This window comes from Macadamia integrifolia, unplaced genomic scaffold, assembly GCF_013358625.1.
Source record: "Macadamia integrifolia cultivar HAES 741 unplaced genomic scaffold, SCU_Mint_v3 scaffold69, whole genome shotgun sequence".
Taxonomy (NCBI): Eukaryota; Viridiplantae; Streptophyta; class Magnoliopsida; order Proteales; family Proteaceae; genus Macadamia; species Macadamia integrifolia.
This window is the reverse complement of record NW_024870513.1, coordinates 648,395-666,763: the sequence shown is the minus strand read 5'-3', so window position 1 is coordinate 666,763 and position 18,369 is coordinate 648,395. Positions and strand designations below refer to the sequence as shown.

The 18,369-nt window shown below is 37.2% G+C and overlaps 1 protein-coding gene and 1 pseudogene across 1 annotated transcript in view; both read right to left on the bottom strand.

Annotated features, from left to right (window-relative positions):
- Positions 1-12,374: 12,374 nt before the first annotated feature.
- On the bottom strand, positions 12,375-16,430 carry LOC122069675 (annotated as a pseudogene).
- LOC122069674 (probable inactive purple acid phosphatase 29) overlaps positions 12,375-18,369 on the bottom strand; it is a 42,576-nt gene continuing 36,581 nt past the window's right edge. Inside the window, exons 4-5 of the transcript XR_006137512.1 lie at positions 12,712-12,831; positions 12,375-12,628 (exon numbers count right to left, since the gene is read on the bottom strand). The gene's annotated coding sequence lies outside the window, so the exon portion shown is untranslated. The remainder of the gene's footprint in view (positions 12,629-12,711; positions 12,832-18,369) is intronic.

Sequence of the window (18,369 nt, the reverse complement as noted above, 5' to 3'; positions counted from 1 at the left end):
GGGGAAGCGGACATCGACCCGACCTTATGAGTTTTCAAATTATAACAACTCCGATGAATAGTCACTCATTTTTTACAGTTTTACAATTCCAGAAGATGATCTAGGATTAGTTCAACCCTTTGAGCTAAAATGCGACAAAAAGAAGGAAAATTCATGGGCCGACTCCATTGTCTCTACCCCGTAGGAACTACGATATCACCCCAAGGGTGAAAAAAAACCAATGGTCAAAGACCAACCATAGAACCATATATGTTCAACAAGTCGAACACATTAATTGTCTGCTCTCAGGTTGGGTAGTGAGGGTCAAAGAAATCTACAAAGAGGCTTTCCAAGACCAAGTTGGGGAAAAGGATACTTAATAGGTCCAAAGTTAGAACCACATATGACGCAGAGCAAAGTACTCAAATTAATGGATAGCGTTCTAGTATGGAACATCAGACGGGCAACTAAGAACCCCCCCTCCGGTCCCCTCTATTGGAGTAGTGTCTAGATAAAGAAGTGGATTTGCTAGAATAGATGTTGTATAGTAGCCATCTCAGGGCCTATGATCAATGCCTAATCTCTTTAACTTGACATACCAACCTCACAAAAAGTTAAACTCATTTTGTCCCCTATGCACACTGCTTTTAAACTTCTTTTTCCTACAATTTAGGGAAAAAGAACTTTGTCAATGAGTACACACACTCCTTTCAAGCTCCATTTTCCTAAAATTTAAAGAAAAAGAACTTTATTAAAAAGCATGGTACGCTAGCACCCACATGTGTCTATATCTCTCTTCATGTGAAAAGATATTTCTATCCTTGTTTTGGAGAGAGGAGAGATAGACATAGGGAACATTGGCATAGGGCACGCTCCAGGACAGCGAACCACTTCCACAAAATTTAAGTACATATATCATGACAAGCTATTTCAAATTTCCCATTTATGCTCTCCTCTAACCTTTCCACTTCCTCCTTTCCATGTCCTCGTAAGTTTATTTCCAACTGGACAATATTACTACTTGCAACTCTGAGCCTACAATTGCTTCTACAGCTACTTACATAGGGAAGTCAAAATGTAGTTGAAACTATTTATCGAAATCATAACCAAAAATTTAAGATCGGATCAAACTGCACCGTAGAAAAAACGATCTAATTTTGGTTTGTGGATCATTTTTTTGATTCGGTTTGATTTAGAACCGCAAAATCAATGATTAACCGCCACCACTGGTGTTACCGTGTTAACATGTTTCACTGTTTTGATGGGTTACTTTTATATTTGATTATTTGTGTTTTGATGGGATACTAGTTACAAAGTAACATGTTTAATTATTGTCTTTATTATTTACCAATAAACATTACAAATCCCATTGTTTTCACATTGCAAGTCTCTAACTTCAACTCTTCGAGTCCCACAGAGATAAATCTTCTACTGTTTCTACCTCTCCCACCTCCATAGTTCCTACTCCCTCTCTCGGGTCCCTGAATGTGAACCAAAATAAATACATTACAAATTGAATTTGTAAAAACCAATTCAATCCAACATTGTAAACCACATGTAAATCAGTTATGAACTGAAAAATAAAAACAAATTAGAAAGTGATAAAATCAAAATCAGATGAAAACAATTTTAATTTCAACTTATTTCTATATGGTGTGGTTTTAGACTTTTAGTTTCACCTTATTAAAATGTAAAACAAACCACAACTGGACCAAATGACCAAAACCGCTCTATTTGACATAAGTGTTTATTATTTTTTCAAATGTCATAAAGCATATATCCTGCTATGTGGACAAATGATGTGTCCATTACAATCAATGGATAGAAAAGGACATGATCTTTTCCAAATGTTGAAGCAAAAATCTTCCTATGTGGACAAATGATGTGTCCATTATAATCGTTGGATATAAAAGTCATGATCTAGATTAGCCATGTGTCAAATTTCATAATCTACGATTTAACTGCGGTTTCAAAATACATTTGTAGCTATGGATATTTAACTGCGGTTTCAAAATCTGCGGCTATAAATGTTCTATAACTACGGTTTTCCCGTGTGTAGTAATAGGAGCTACATATTGCTACGATATTTCAAAACCACAATAACAGAGGACCTTGTAACTGCGGAAACAAAATCGCAGTTATAAATCGCAATAATATGATATACTTGTTAGTGAGGAATTTAAAACTGTAGTAACATAAATCTTGTAACTACATAAACAAATTGCAATAAAAAATCAGAGTAATATTAAATCTTTTAACTGCGGAAATAAAATCGCAGTTAGAAAAAACGTAGTAATATGGGCTATTTATTGCTGCAGTAGTTAAAACTGCAGTTAAAAAAATCTTTGTTACTACGGAAACGAAACTACAGTTAAAAAGCGCAGTACCAGAAACCTTGTAACTACGGAAACAAATCACAATAAAAAATTGCAGTAATAGAAAATCTTATAACTATGGAAATAAAACCACAGTTAGAAAAAACGCAGTAATATACTACTTATTGCTACAGAAGTTAAGACCGCAGTAAAAAAAATCTTTTTTACTGTGAAAATGAAATTGTAGTTAAAAACACAGTAATAGTAACCTTATAACTACGGAAACAAATCACAATAAAAAAGTGCAGTAACAGAAAATCTTGTAACTATGGAAATAAAACCGCAATTAGAAAAAATGCAGTTATATGTGTCACTTATTGCTGTAGTAGTTAAGACCGCAGTAACAAAAAAAATCTTTATTACTGTGGAAACAAAACTGCAATTAAAATCCACAGAACCTTGTGTCATCGGATTCCTATTGAAAAGTTTAACGATTTAGATTTAAGATTTTTATTTTTCATGGTCCCCTCACAATTTTATGTTCTTATCATTCAAGGACATTGAGGGTCTTGAGAATAGAATATTCTCACATGGGAATTTGTTTGATCTGATATCAGTTACGTACATTAAATCCCGCTTGAAAAATTAAGTGATTTGAGTTCTAAAGTTGGAATTTTTGTAAGAATTTGGAATTCTCTTGCGTTAGATTTGGATTCAAGTTAGGGGTGGGAGTTGCGGGATATTGGCTCTAATTCCTTGGTTTCTAGTAGATGGAGATTTGTTGAATGGTTTCAGATCTAGATCTTCTTTGCTTCGCATAAGTTACTTTGGTGTCTGTATTTCTAAAGTGGGACGCGTTAGAGGCATTATCTGTGTAGTGTGGATAACATCATAGGCATTACTATAACGCCTTATCTCTTTCTAGATTGCTTGAGATAATGAAGGAGTTTGATGAAAACAACAGAAGTGGGGTCATGAGTCTATGTCAAGAATTTGGTGGAAGAGGCGAGAGCGTTAAGGAAACTGAGAACAACTGTTACTGTGAAGAATTGTTTGAGTAAGAATGAAGGCGGTTAGATGTCCCAAACCAAGGAGACTACATACGAGGCATTTTGGAAAGCACACTAACATTAAAGTTAAAATACAACAACAGAGCACCAACGGACAATATTAGATACTGCTTCGAGATGGTTCACATCTGTAATAGCATTGCTTGCGAAGTAGATGAATTATTTGATTAAATCGGGGAAGCTACAAAAAGGATCGATTGTCAAGCTGACCCAACTTGTCTGCAATGTCATCTAGGATTGAATGTGACTTTTGGAATATTTTTCTTTAGAAAGTTTGGATTTAGGTTTTATTATGTGAAATGTGTTGTTCCTTATGGCTTTGTTTTAATTAATAGGAATTTTATTCATTGTTTTTCTTTGTTAATGAGAGGCATCACTACGAAAAAAAAGGGTCAATAGCGACGGATTTAGGGGCTTTTTCTCACCCACCTCTAAAAAGAATAAATTAGGGATGGTTTTATTAACTCGCCTAAAAAAATTATGTATTACGGGTGGTTCTAGTTACCCGCCTCTAAGGGTGATATAATAACGGCGATTATAATTATCCGCATCTAAAGGTCATACAATAGGGACGATTCTGGTTACCCCTAATAAAAGTTATTCAATAGGGGCAATATAAAAATATTGCGGCACAAAGCACAATAAACATTATTTTTTTCATTTAGATGTAAGACGCTATAGGGGCGTTTGAGTGTCCGCCCCTAAATGTTAGTCAATAGGGATTCATACGGAAGAGAGCACTACAGCGGCACCTTTTATTTTCGCCTCTATCCAGGGTTTGTGTTTTGAATGAAACGAAGCGTGACAGAAGACCTTCGCGCTATTTTTTTTTCCCAGTCCCGCGGTTCTCTCTGTGATATCCTTGGAAACCCTAACCACATAATTGATCTTCTGTACTCCATTCTGCTAGCTACTCCAGCCAGCAGCCAGTCATCGCGACTCCATCAAACTCCCTCGGTTTCTCCCATTTGTTCTCTCTCTCAAGACTCGACTCCCACAGGCTCTCCTTCGCTCGACTAAGAAGCAGAACTAGGTAAGGATGGTTGATTTATTTCACCCTGTGTGTGTGTGTGATTTTTTTTTCTAATGCTCTCTCTCTCTCTCTCTCTCTCTCTCTCTCTCTCTCTCTCCCTCCGAGTCTACTGCAACTCTGTTTTTATGATTTCTTTCACGCTGTGAGATGCTATCTCATTGTTGGGTTCCTCTGCCAACATTTGGCCAAGAAATCTAACCCTTCATAATTCTGTGTCTCGTTATTGCACGTAATCTTGAAAACTGCAGCCATTGGATTCAAGAGCAGATCTTCCTATGGAGGTCTCTCAGTAGCATTTCAACGATGGTACATCCCACGGACCAAATATCTGAGGCAAAATCCAATCCTTCATTTCTCAAGGCGGCCCATCTCATAAAGCTTAGTTGAGGACAGGGAGAATCTAATAATTACAGCAATTCAAATCATAGTTGTCTCGGCGCCAAGGCGAACCAAGGCGGTGGAAGGTTGTTTAAGTGCTTAGGCGAGAAGGCGCACGCATTTAGGCGAACAAAGCGACCAATTGTTATTTTTTATTTTTCCTATTTTCTAACATTATTTAGTAAGTTATATATACCTTGTATCATAAAAAATCAAGAGTAAGCAACATCAAGTCATTAAAAATCAACATTTATTCATATTAAATCATAAAAAATTAACATTAAGTCATATTAAGTTATAAAAAATCAAAATTTAGAGAAATGCTCTAGTTCTATAACAAGTTTGACTGGTCAAATGATATTATTTTTACATAAGACTTTTTTGTATCAGTTATAATATAAAACCAGCTTTCCAACAAGTCTAAGATTACTTAAATCTAAGTTGTAATGACAAAGTTATGCTCCGGTCAAACTTATTTTTAAGTGCGCGAATGCTGTTAAAATCGCCTGAATGAAAATAATTTAATGGATATCAAAACAAAAAATTATTTTACCGGACTTTTAGTTTTTAGCAATGTTTTAATATGATAGAATTTATAAAATTTTCATAATTGAGAAAAACTCCAGCATTTAAAAGTTGAAAATCGCCCCTATAACCAAAATCCAGTTTTTATTCTTGGACTGGGGGTTGACTTTTTATCCTTTTGGAATTTGATTTTTAAACTATTTTTATTGGATTCAAATAGGGGGTATTTGCTTATTTATGAATAATATCTTAAGTAAATGAAATGACAAATATAAAAAGCATTTACTTAAAACACAAGGCGGTATGCAGTGCAATAAGGCGACTGTCGCCTAGGCCCCAGGCAAACCGCCTGGACGCCTAGGCAACGCCTTGACAACTATGATTCAAATAGTGGGTGAGATGATATTTATTGGAGAGATTTTCAAGATTGAACAATTACATGGTCAATTTGCTTCTCCGTCATGTATTGCCAAGAAAGGCTGAGAAGATCTAGTTAAGGGATTATTGTTCTTGGAACCCTTAGAATGAGGTCCTCTGACAGGGGAACACAAAGCAATTGATATTGTTTGAAGAAGCTTTACTTGGGCACCGTCAGGGGTGTGGGAGGGCCGCAGTTTGGTTCCATTTCCATGTTCGGTCAGATTAAGTTATCTATTACTTGATCTGTTGCAATAAGTTTGTTGTAACAGTGAAATAATGATACTCGAGCAAGGGAAAACTTGGCTTTGTATGAGAAATACATGGGTGATTACAAGGTTGGGGAGGTTGTTTAACTTAGAGTTGGGGATCATCTTTTGTGCTTTTTTTCTCCTGTATTTAGTGTCTCAATGTAATGTATCATTGAATACATTTTCATAACTTGTGGCACTGCCTCAGTGAACATTTTTAAAAGGGATACAACATTGGTCCAATGGTAAGGTACGAATGTTGTGACCTCATGGTCAAGCTATTGAAATAACTTATCAACATTCTCGGGGTAAGACTGTATAGTTTTTACACCCGAACCTTGCATATGCAGAAGCCTCGTGCACTGGGTAGGCCCCCTTTTTATACACTGAGCATGAATTATGAGTTACTTCTGTGCCTCTTATGATTTTTCCATCATGGATTGGAATACCTAAAACCTAACTCTTTGAAGCTTTCTTTGAGATAAGATTAAATGAGAAGTACATTTGAGATAATGCCATTGCCATATCCAAATGTATCTACTATGTTTGCTTTGAAAACTGAATCTGGTTCACGAAAAACATGAAAACCATTGTCATGGAGGGTCTAGTTCCAGTTATAATGAGTTTGATTACCCATCGGGTTTTTGGATTATGGGTAGAATTTGAATTTACAAGCTATGATCACGATTGATAAACTTATTTGGTCAAATATTTGTCATGTGGTAGCTTTGATGGAGGAGGAGGATTCTTGATTTCTTCCCCTAGCACCTGACAGCTCTACTGGTAAATATATTTTCTTCCAACTTTGGTATGAAATTATTCTTTTTCTCTACCTTCTGTTTCCATGCTTATATTCCCTTGAATTTCCCTTCTATTTGTTGGTTTGTTAGTTTATTGAAGGCAACATCTTGTAAGATTGGGGAAGTAATTTAGGGGCATTATCTTGTTAAATTGAATACCCTTTTGTCTTTATGGGTTGTGGTTGATCCTTATTCGTCACTCTCATTACGATTAAATGGGAGAGGTCCTGATTTGAAGGCGCGAAATTTCCCAATTTCTGTTTTAGCTCTAGTTGCTAGACTTGTCTTTGCTCTGTTAATTAAACTTTGGTTGCTGGTTTTGGTTCAAATAGATCCTAGATTATGAATGTACTCCAACATTGTTAATATAAGCTGGTGGATTATCTAGAAGCTGATCAAGCCTTTCCTCTTGCTAGCTGAGCATCAACTTATACTCTAGAAGGAATGGATATATACTCTACTGTTCTGTATGTGATTTCTCCATTCTAAGTTTCTTATTGTACTCTTTTGAATGGTTTTGCTGACCCATAAGCTAATTAAACATTAATTGGCAGTGCATATATTGATATGCTGTTGTACTGATAACTATATTTGGTACTGCATGATATTTTCATATTCGGTTGGGTACTCTGCTGCATTACCAGTTATCTTCTTACTTTTTTCTTTCTATTAGTTTTGCCTTTCAAATGAATGGTAGAAAAGAACAATAAATTATCATAAGAGCTAATGGGTTTCTTGCTAGAAAAAAATTTATTGTTTCTATTGACTCTAGGCATACAAAGCTGTTGATTCTATGCTGGTGAGTGTGTTTTTGGATCTGCAGGTTCCATGTCATTGTTGAAGAGTTTCTCAAAGAGGAAGAGAGGACTTAGAGTCAATAAATCCCCTAGGTATTTTCTCTATTTTGTTAGTTAATTAGATTAATTAGATATTTGATTTATTGTTTTATTTACATGTCTTAATCAACTTAGCCATCAGTCAGTTCATTGTTTTAACTAGTATGCACTCTTCTTTAGCCAACCATAATGCCCTTTTCATTTTAATAAGTTAAAGTGATAAAAAAGTTATGATTTTTCCATATGAGTATTTATTAAATGATTGCAAAGTGCTAATTTTGTTAATATTGATTATAGGAAGTACCCCAAAGATTCAAATATAACTAATGAAGAATGTGGTAACGACCCTTTCAGAGTTCCCCAACCACATAGAGCTTGGGAAGCTTGGACTTGAAAAAGATATGAGCAACAAAGAGCACTAAACTACTAGTCTAGTAGTTTCGTTTTTCTTAGCATACAACATAAATTGTTGAGGGAGTTGAGTTTTAAAATATAGGATTTCTGATGTATCAAGTATTGTGAGTGTAATTTTTATTTTAGATTTATTTTGAATTTTAATGATTTGTATGATGAACAAGATTTATGAATTAATATATATTTTGGATGTTAAACAGTCCTTACATGTTGTATTGAATGAATTTTTATTTTAGATGTATTGTGTATTGAATGGATTATATGGGTTCAAGAAATCAAAATTCCGTTCTTATAACTTTTTATCTGTAACTATAAGTTAAAGCTATAGTTTTCACAATTAAATATGTAATTAAAATCCACAGTTATGGATTTTTCTATACAAAAATTTGTAGCCAAAATCTGTAGTTAAAGATTTTGATGCACTAAAATTTGCAGCTAATATCTACAGTTATAGCATTTCTTGCACAAAATATTTGCCATTATAAATCGCAACTACAATATCAGTGCACAAAATTCTGTAGCTAAAATTCATAGTTATAGATTTTTCTGTACAAAAAATCCGCCACTACAAAACCATAGCTATAAATTATGGGGCACAAAATTTAGCAACTAAAATCTATAGTTAAAATATGCCACTATAAAAAATTAGTTATCAATTTTGGGGCATAAACATTCGCAGCTAAATTCCGCAGCAATAAATTTACTGTGGAAAAAAAAACGTAGTTAGAATCCGCAGCAATAGATTTACAGTGGAAACATTAGTAGCTACATATCTGCATCTAGAAATTTACTGTGGAAAAAATCCGCAGCAATAGATTTGTTGCGGAAACATTCACAGTTAAATATCCACAGCTATAGAGTGCCTTGTCTCCACGGTGTGAAATTCGTAGCTACAGACTTAGTGATGGCACTTGTAGTTGTGGATAGAAAACCATAGGTAATCTGCATCAATAGGATATTGGTGCAGATTTTTATACATTTTGCTGCGGAAAAAACTGTAGTTATAGGCCTCGTTTGTTGTAGTGGATCCTTGTATTGGCATAATTTTCTATGTATGGTTATGCATATGTATTAACACTCCGAGCTATGCAATATCCAAACTTTGAACAAAAGTAGACAATTTAGATTTAAAGTACTATAAAAATGGATGACTTAAACCACCACCATACGGAGTTAGTCAATACGATAATCATGGAATTGAAAGATGAGCAAAGATAGTCATCCTTGACTTTTATGGGGGTAGTAAAACAGAGCAATATATTGATTAGATTCACAATTTGGAGATATTCTCTATATGGTTCTAGTTGCCTGTGGCCAAAAAGATTCTATTTGCAAGGCTAAGCTAAAGGCCACAACTCGAATATGGTGGATTATACATGAGCAACAAAATTAAACTTGAGGCATCATGTTAGTTACTATTTAGGTTGAGATGAATGACCAAAGATTCTTGCCAATTGACAACAAGCAACGGATGCATCTCAAATATGCACAACTAAAATAGGAAAGCTTAACAATTGAGGAGTATGTGACCATATTTAGCAACTCAATCTAATTTTAAGTGTGATGAGGAGGTATTAGTGGCACAATTCTACAATAGATTGCACCATCAGCTTAGTGCTACAATAGCATTCAATTGACTTCCTGCGATGGAAGATGTTGTTCAGATGGCATATCGGATAGGAGAAAATATGAAACATCATACACTTGGAAGATTTGTACAGATACTCTCTAAGGATGATAGCTCTAATCAACAACAATCTTCTATACACGGAAAGTCATTTAACAAACAACATATTAATGGTTAATATATGGCGTCGAGGCCAAACCGCCCTAATTCTCGACCTCGACATGGTTTAGATAGACCTCTTTCTAAACCAAGGGCTGAGATACAATGCTTCTCATGCAAAGGGTACGAGCATTTCTCTGCTCAATGTCCCAATCGTCCGGTTGCTTTAGTTGATAAGGAAGAGCAATGACGAAACAAAATAGTACTTACAAAGTTAAGAGCATGACTGCAAACCTAGTGAAGTCAATAACAATGATAGTTATGAATAGCAGGAACATTGTTACGGTCTTCGTCCACTTTTGACTACACATTGGTTTCTGATAAGGATGATTGGCGCCACAATAGTATTTTCTAGACTAGAGTGAGATGTGTTGGCAGGTGATTCTTGAATTTTTTTCTTTTATTTTCAACCTCATCATTTTTTTGGGGGGCTTTCCTTTTATTTATGCTCCCCTATGTGGAAAACGAATCGAACCAGTTCTCCCTCTCCCTTTGGTATTCTGAATGGTGATTGTTTATGCTCGTATAGCATAAAAATGAATCAAATCATTGGGAGGGCCATGAGAGAAATCCACTTCATACCTTTGCTTCGTCATCAAACCTTCTTTGCCTCTTCACTACTCCGAACTTTGCACCTATTTTGTTCTAGCTTGTACTCTCTATTTGCTTTTCCAGCATCCTTCCGGTATTAAGTAAAGTAAGTAATAAGTCATAAGTGAAGTGGTGAAGGTGCTCCTTCCTAAGAGAAAAACATATCTAGCTCTATATTGTTGCTGCAGAAATGAAAAAGGATATATCCACCTTTTTCTGCAAATTCACAATTGCAAGAGCAAGACATTTCAAGAATAGTTGTTCTCAGAGATGCTACATAAGCGTTGTTAGGACTAATCCGTATATAAGAAAGGATGCTAGATACTTCAGCTACACATGAATCAACAACTTTTGACTCAAAGTGCTTTTCCCTTGGTGGTCGAGCTGATCGTAGAGAACCCTAAACGAGTAAGGCCGTATTGAAAGCCTCCATTTGCTGCAAACAATTTGATTTCACTTTTATATTCAACCCACTTTGTTACTCTTTAGCAAGCTAGTCCAATCATTCAATAAAGGGCGAGGCTAAAACCAACACGTCAACTCACCTCTCCGATCCCTTTCTCATCTCACCTCTATGATTTCCCTATCACATGTTGGTTCAACAGGCGAGAGTTTTTGGTGAGTTGGTCTTCTATTGTTCTACTGATTTCCCACTCTATCTTCGGGTCATCCGCACACCAGCTGAGGAATGAAACTACCTCAGACACTTGCGATCTTCTCAGGTGGGAACAATGGCATTAGTGAGAAAAAAAGAAATGTTAAGGAGGTTAGCTGTTGCTGGATCAACGTATGGGTGCCGTTACTGCAGTCATTTTTTCTTTATTTTTTTTCCCAATGCTTAATAAAGATAGACGTTTTATACTAGGCAATTTAATTAGAAACAAATGCATAACAATTTTATCTAAAATTGAGATTTTTAATTTTTTGCTATTGTAAAAAGTGACTGATGGATCACACATATCAATATTTGCATTAATAAACATAATTAAACTTAATTAATATTAGATGTAAAATCCAAAATAATGAGAAAAGATTTCAAATTAAAAAGCTAAATTGGATTCATGAAAACCTAAGAGATTGAATTTAATTATAAATAATTAATTTATAATTCATTCTTAATACCAAAATAAACACCCTTTTTTTATACTGTATCATTGCCGTATGCATTTTATAACCCGATTAAAATGTAATGATCATCTGTAATATACATTGTATGTCCTGTAACAGGTCCGTTCTTCTACCCTTCACCTGGAGTTGAACTTATAATCCTAGGCCGGAACAAATTTATACGATTGCATCAAATTTTTGAATAATATTACCATGCCATACGTATCATTCACGTACTATTACCGTTCCCGTACTTACTATCGTCCAACTCATTTTGGAAGGACAATAATCAAAATGCATAACCATACAGTCCCACGGCAAAACATTGTTCCACAAGGCCTGTCTCACAATGAACTTTCACAGTTTCCAAGCCAACCAGAATGCGGATTCGTCGTGCTCTAAATAGCATCGAACCAACCCACTCCGTCAAGTCGGAGGTAAAAGTCAATGACAAAATCAACACCCCAAAGCAACGGATTGAATCCTCTATGGATCAGCATGATGTTAGGCACACATGCAACGTCTAGAAACGTCTTGAACTGGATGTGATCGCCTTGACATGGTACCACCAAGGCACTTTTGACCATTGGATGCATGCCAGACACCATATTACGCCAGAGGAGTTGAATCCCAAAGCGACACACCCCACAATTAGAAAGAGTGCAATGCCATGCATGCCCATTTAATTACCCAAGGACAAGACCTCTACTCTCCAGCCAACCGACGTCCCTTATTGGTATACTGCCACAGCAGTGAAAAATAGAAAACGTCCAAGCATCTTGGGCAACCCAAATCTTGTGACCCAGAACCATTGACATAGAGGGAGAGGTTCATATAAAAAAAAAAAAACTTGCGAAGAAACACGCATCATCTGCACTAGTCAAGATATCATTAACTTCAACACAACAAAATTTCTTGAATCGGATTGTAAAAGTCTGATAACAAGAACCAACTAAAAACAGAAAAAACACTAGAGGACTCCTACAAAAGAAAGTGCGGGTAAAAGGGACAAAAACAAAAGTAAGGTACCATTTCTAAATCATTCATCTTCAGCCATTGTACCCTTCTCGCTCACATAAATACCATCCAGGAACTTTCTCATGTCTTTGTTCTTAGCATGGCATTTCTGTCGCACAAAAACAGAAAGATCCATTAAGCAAAAGTGAGTGAGAGAATGAGAGAGTGAGTGGGTGAGAGATTGAGGAGTACCTGGTTTATTAAGGCAGTCGAACAGGAGACAAGTTCAACATCATTTCCATCCAATACGAGTTCATCCTTGACCTTCTCAGAGCGAACAATGGACACTCCAAGCATATCCACCTTCCGCACCTAATACAACCAACCAATTTAAACAGAGTGAAAACGACCATCTAAAAGAGCTGAATATAGTTTTATAATTCAAAAATCATTGCCATTGAACCAATATTTTCCCATCAAGCTTCTCATCATGCATCTTCAAGAAGCAATTCAGAAGGTAAATTCTCGGAACTAATATATAGCGTATTCGACAATGGAAACAAAATCCAGAAATCATATGCGGAACAGTAAACCAAACTTATAACCACCCCATGTATCTCTTTTTATTTGCATAACATCCTCCAGAAAAAAAAACCAATACCTCATAATACAGCAAAAAGGAAAAGACATGCCTAGAGGATCATAGAAACTGATCAAAGACATGGTCTTAAGACTACTAGCAGATGATATTTTATGAACATACTGGTCTAGTTTGGAATATAAAAAAAAAGGCCGAAAAAAAGAGAGAGAAGCTAATGAATCAACATTACATTTAAGGCAACAGAGAAATGTGTGCAACACCTGTCCCATTAAGTCAAGCATCTGGATAAGGGGAAAAAAACAGCACAAGAAAAATCAACCAAAACAGCTACAACAGAAATGTAGGGGCAAGATCAATGCTAGGCCGACCCAATTACACTTACCTCGCTATCTCATTAATTTTCTCAATAATAAATAATCAATGAGAAAGTGATATAAGAAATGCCACAGCTCAAGCTAATCTAAGAAGATAAGAAAAACTCAATGTAACATAAACCTTCATTTGCATCCATCCGATGTTGATGGCAGAACCATTGATTTTACTGACTTGGATGCACTGTCAAAAAAGATAATAGTAAATAGTTTTGATTCTCCACAAACAGTAGTGAATCTACTTTGGGCTTTTGAGAAGTCCACTCATGACGTAAACTAGAGATTGCTCACTATGATTTGCCAGACACTTCCATTTGTGGCATTTCTTGCCACTGCCTATCTAATAATGAATTCTCCCTTGGCCCGGGAAACCACTGGCAACACCAGACAGAAAGAGGTCCATGTAGCTGCTGTGCCCCACTTGTTTGGACACCATTGTATGAGTTTTTCTTACAAGTTATGGTCCTACTCGGATGTTTCTTTTCTACCCTAAAATTTCTGGTTGATTGTTTCCTCTGACTTGCTTCACTGACATCCATCACAGATCACCAAACTACACATACTTCAGTGGATCACCCTAAATTTCACTTACTATTGGTTTGCATATTTAAGAAGCAAGGGATCAAAGAAAATGATTAAAAACAATCAAATACGAAATTTGGAACTATGAACAAACTGTGTAAGGTAAGAAATTCATTTTAGGCTTGCTTGGTGATTCTTTTTTGCTGCTACAACTTTTTTTGGGGTTGCGTCTTCTAACTAGGGCACACCTATCCAGATCACTGCATATGCTGCACAATGGAGTATGCAGCCCCAGTGATTCAAGCTTGAGTCTAGTCCACGACAAGGCAGTGTTGGTGCCGATTTTACTCAAGGAAAATGAGCTGCTTGTTTGGTGATTCAAGCCAAAGAAATCAAGGTCATGTATTATGTGCAAAGTGATTTGGTAATGCTTCGTACTTGTCTACGTACATGACAACCAAGAACCATCATACCAGGTGAAAATCCTAAGCAGTTTAAACTTAATAAAACAGTGGAGCACTTACACCACTAACCATAAGGCTACTATATTCAATCCCATCTGCCGAACCATACAAAGCACAACTGCAGAGTGGGAATGCGGTGGAAGAAGGTGAATCAGAGTCTAAAATCCATCCGCATCATTTAATCCATTTAGTTATATCTTTTATTGCAAGATTTAGGAATAAAGCACATTTATCAGAAGTAATTATTGAAACTCAATGTTGTCATTGTACAATATTTGTGGCTTATGAAGTTGGAGCCTGTTAGTTCTTCAATGGGTTCTGCAGGGATCCAGTTTAGTCACATGGAACAAAAAAAGCATGAGTCGTATCACTCTACACCTAGCTTTATTCATACGATAAAATAGACTATTTTACCTCGACTCCCTGGAATGGTTTTTAGGCATGGTCCACTTATGTTTCAAGTGAAACTTCTTTTACCTGCATGATATATTAAAACTCAGTATTAATTTGATGTTGCAAGTGTATTTATTTAGAGATTATATAACATATTAATTATCCAGTGTGCTTGAATACAAATTTTGTTTTATTGGCTTTCAATTTCTTATAAAACCATGACGGGCATTATTTGTGCAATTTAATGGAGAGTAAAATCGTTACCATTCTAGTTGGATAGTAGTTTTAGATATTTAGATTTTATCGGATTTTCCGTTGAATCTGTTGATGGACAAATAACTATTTGTTTTCTTCGGTTTTTGTTCGATAAGCTATTGTTGGCAACTTGGCGTCAGGTTTCAGAATTTTAAGTTGTAAGACAAATACGATCGAGGTATTTGTTGGGTTTGGATAATTATTTTGGTATGGTTTGTGGGTTAGTTTGTCCGTTAATGTTTGGAAAAATCATCGCATTACAAGTGTTGAGAACTTGTGAACGTTGAGAAGATTGTATGAAGCTTATATTTGTTCTTCTGGGGACTCTAGGAAAAATAAATTTTTGCGTCTGTTGATGAGTTGCTGGTTAGATGTTTGGATATGCAAGCAAGAATTCTCTATTATATTCTGTTCCAGAGAGACTAGATTTATAAAATTTCTCCTAACTCACAACTATCAGAAAGATAACCTCATCACTTGAGCAGTCGAATCATATACTCATGAAACAATTCCTTCCCAAAAAATAGGTTGGACAGTTGGACCATTTTCATAGATTTCTGGACGACCAATGCAATGCCAATAACAGTCGTTATGACAATTTGAAATCTAAAATCCTACCATTTAGAAATCTAATCAATGCCGTAAAATAGAAACCAATATAACGAGATCATGAGTTAGAGAACCCCAAAGTCAAGGCTTCACTGAGATCCACAGAATATTATGTCAGGAAAAAAAATTTTGAGAGGGGTTGGGGGAGTGTCTCGTTATGCAACAAACTAATATCAGTATACCACAAGCAACCAAGAGAAGAAAATCTGGAACTCCTCCAAATACCAACACAATCAAGGAGGAAACGGGAAAAAAAATGCTTCAGATGAGATGAATTTACTAGAGTGTCTAAGTATACCTTCTTCTCACCAAGAAAGTTACGAATCTCTATGCTCTTGTTGCCGTTGGTGATGCTGGCGTTGATAGGGAAGTGAGCATATACGAACCTCATCTTGTAGCGGTAGCCCTTGGTGACACCTTTGATGAGATTCTCGACATGGCTAATGGCCGACCGGATCGCAGCGGTGGTCTTCCTTGATCCGAACCAAGCTTCAATCTTAAGCTTCTGCTTGCCTGATTCATCCTTGATGAGTTGGAAGTCCAAGTTGAGATGCTTGAAGTTCCTGGTGAGCTTTCCTCGAGGACCTTCCACCTCGATCATCTTTTAGCCTTCACCTTGATCTTCACCCCCTCAGGGATGTCCATGGTATCCGACGACAGGATCGTCTTCATTTTCGCTGCTCCACAAGTCCCCTCTGCTCCACTTCTGCTCTTCTCCCCGCTCTAAGGGATGGGATGCGAGCGCTGGAGGCAGATACAAAACCCTAAATTTATCTTCGACCTTTATAAGGAGGAGTGAATTCATTATGAACCCTGTATGGGTTTTGTAAGAGTGCACGTAATGGGCCTTATCACGATAATCTGGCCCATGTATGTACCAACTTTATGGGTTTTGTAAGATGGCAGGCAATGGGCCCTATTACAGTAATCTGGCCCATTTATAACAGATCCAGTAATAAATACCCTAACGTCAAGACTAACGAAGATTTCTTAATTTTTTGGGGAAACGACGATTTCCTCGTGACTCATTGTCTATGAAGCTTCTTGTACCTTAGCAGAAACTCCCCCTTCAAAGTATGCTAGCAGATAGGACCAATAAGATCACATAATGGAATATCATTCATGAAGGATATAAAGATAATTTCAGAAAAAAGGGAAAAGAGAGATAGACACAATAGGTGCTAGCATACTTGATATGGGCGGCATATCCAATCTTTTCCCATTTTGAATATACCCTCAATCATAATTTTACATCACTATTGCTACTACCGTTTCGGTGCCAGCTCCACCTCACGCTCTTACTCTCCGCCACACTACGCCCACCTAATCCTGCAACCCCACCCCTCCCCTCCCCTACCCTCCCCTATCGTACCACCTTGCCCCTCACTCCAGAGTGGTTATTGTCTGCAGTGAGTGCAGTGGTGAGGTGAACATCGGGGATGGCCAAGAGCATTCGGGCACGTGTCCCGAGGTCATCTCGGCCATCCGATGCTCATCGCACCACCGCACTCACTACAGAGGATAATTTCACCTCACTCCCTCCCTCCCTGCTTCCACCCCACCTTCACCTTGTTACTAGTTTTGTCACCTTGCTTGTGATCTCCCTCATTGCTCAATATCACACTCCCTTCTCTAGTACACTATGTCCCTATCTTCTTTACTTCCACCCTACCCAGCCCTACAATCCCCGTTATTGCATATTCTCCACTGTGCAACCTCCACTTTTGTCCCTGACAAGGCCTCCACTACTGCGCCTCTTGCACCCCTACTCGCGCAGCCCCTCCATGTCTCCCTATGTGCTTTCATTGACGAGGTCCAACCTAACGCCCCGCACATTACAAATTGTTACATGTGTAAAAGAGAGGGAGAGAATATTGAGACAAATAAAATAAAATCAAATGCAATAGAAAAAATTGGAGAGAAAATAGGGAAAGGGGTGAAGTTTTACCGACCAAGCTTAGGGTCTGACTTATGGAGGAAGCCTTCCTTTAACTCAGAGTTGGTGGGACATTGCATGGGGGTGGGATGGGAGAAACCGTCGGCCACGTCTGCCGACAGGAAAGCTTAGTTATTTATGCTGTCGATCCAAAAACCCACCCTGGATTACCAAATGACCCCAAATCAGATGAGGTGGAATAGTTCGTACAACTATCCCACCCCTTAAAATCTCATCCCTCTAAACAAACAATGCCTTATTGTCTATCAAACCAATGAAGATAAATAAATAAAAAGAAAGGACTTGTTGCCTGAAAGTGTAACCTCTACACCTGCATGGGGTCATTGAGGGGGCTTGCAGGGGTGGGGAGGCCATTTATTCACCCCTTGTGTGTGGACACAAGGAAATGCGGCTAGGATGGATAACGTACAGTAGACCGTCCCCGTGTCAATCTTCTCTCTCATATGAAATGCTACATTAATCCCATATTGTGGGAAGAGAGAGACACTGGGAGGGATGTGCGTATGCACATAAATATCCTAAATTTATAATACAAACCCGTTGAATTAGATACTTGAGACCATAAAAATGGTGCCCGGATCTTCTCAATGAGGTGGTGAGCAACAATGAGCATCCAACAGCTAAGGGTGCATGTTGGGGCCTCCCAACTATTAGATGGTAGTGACTCCCAACCGTTGGTCACTGCCACCCACCACAGAAGATCCAAACTCATAAAAATGGGTCACAAAAGTAGGTATT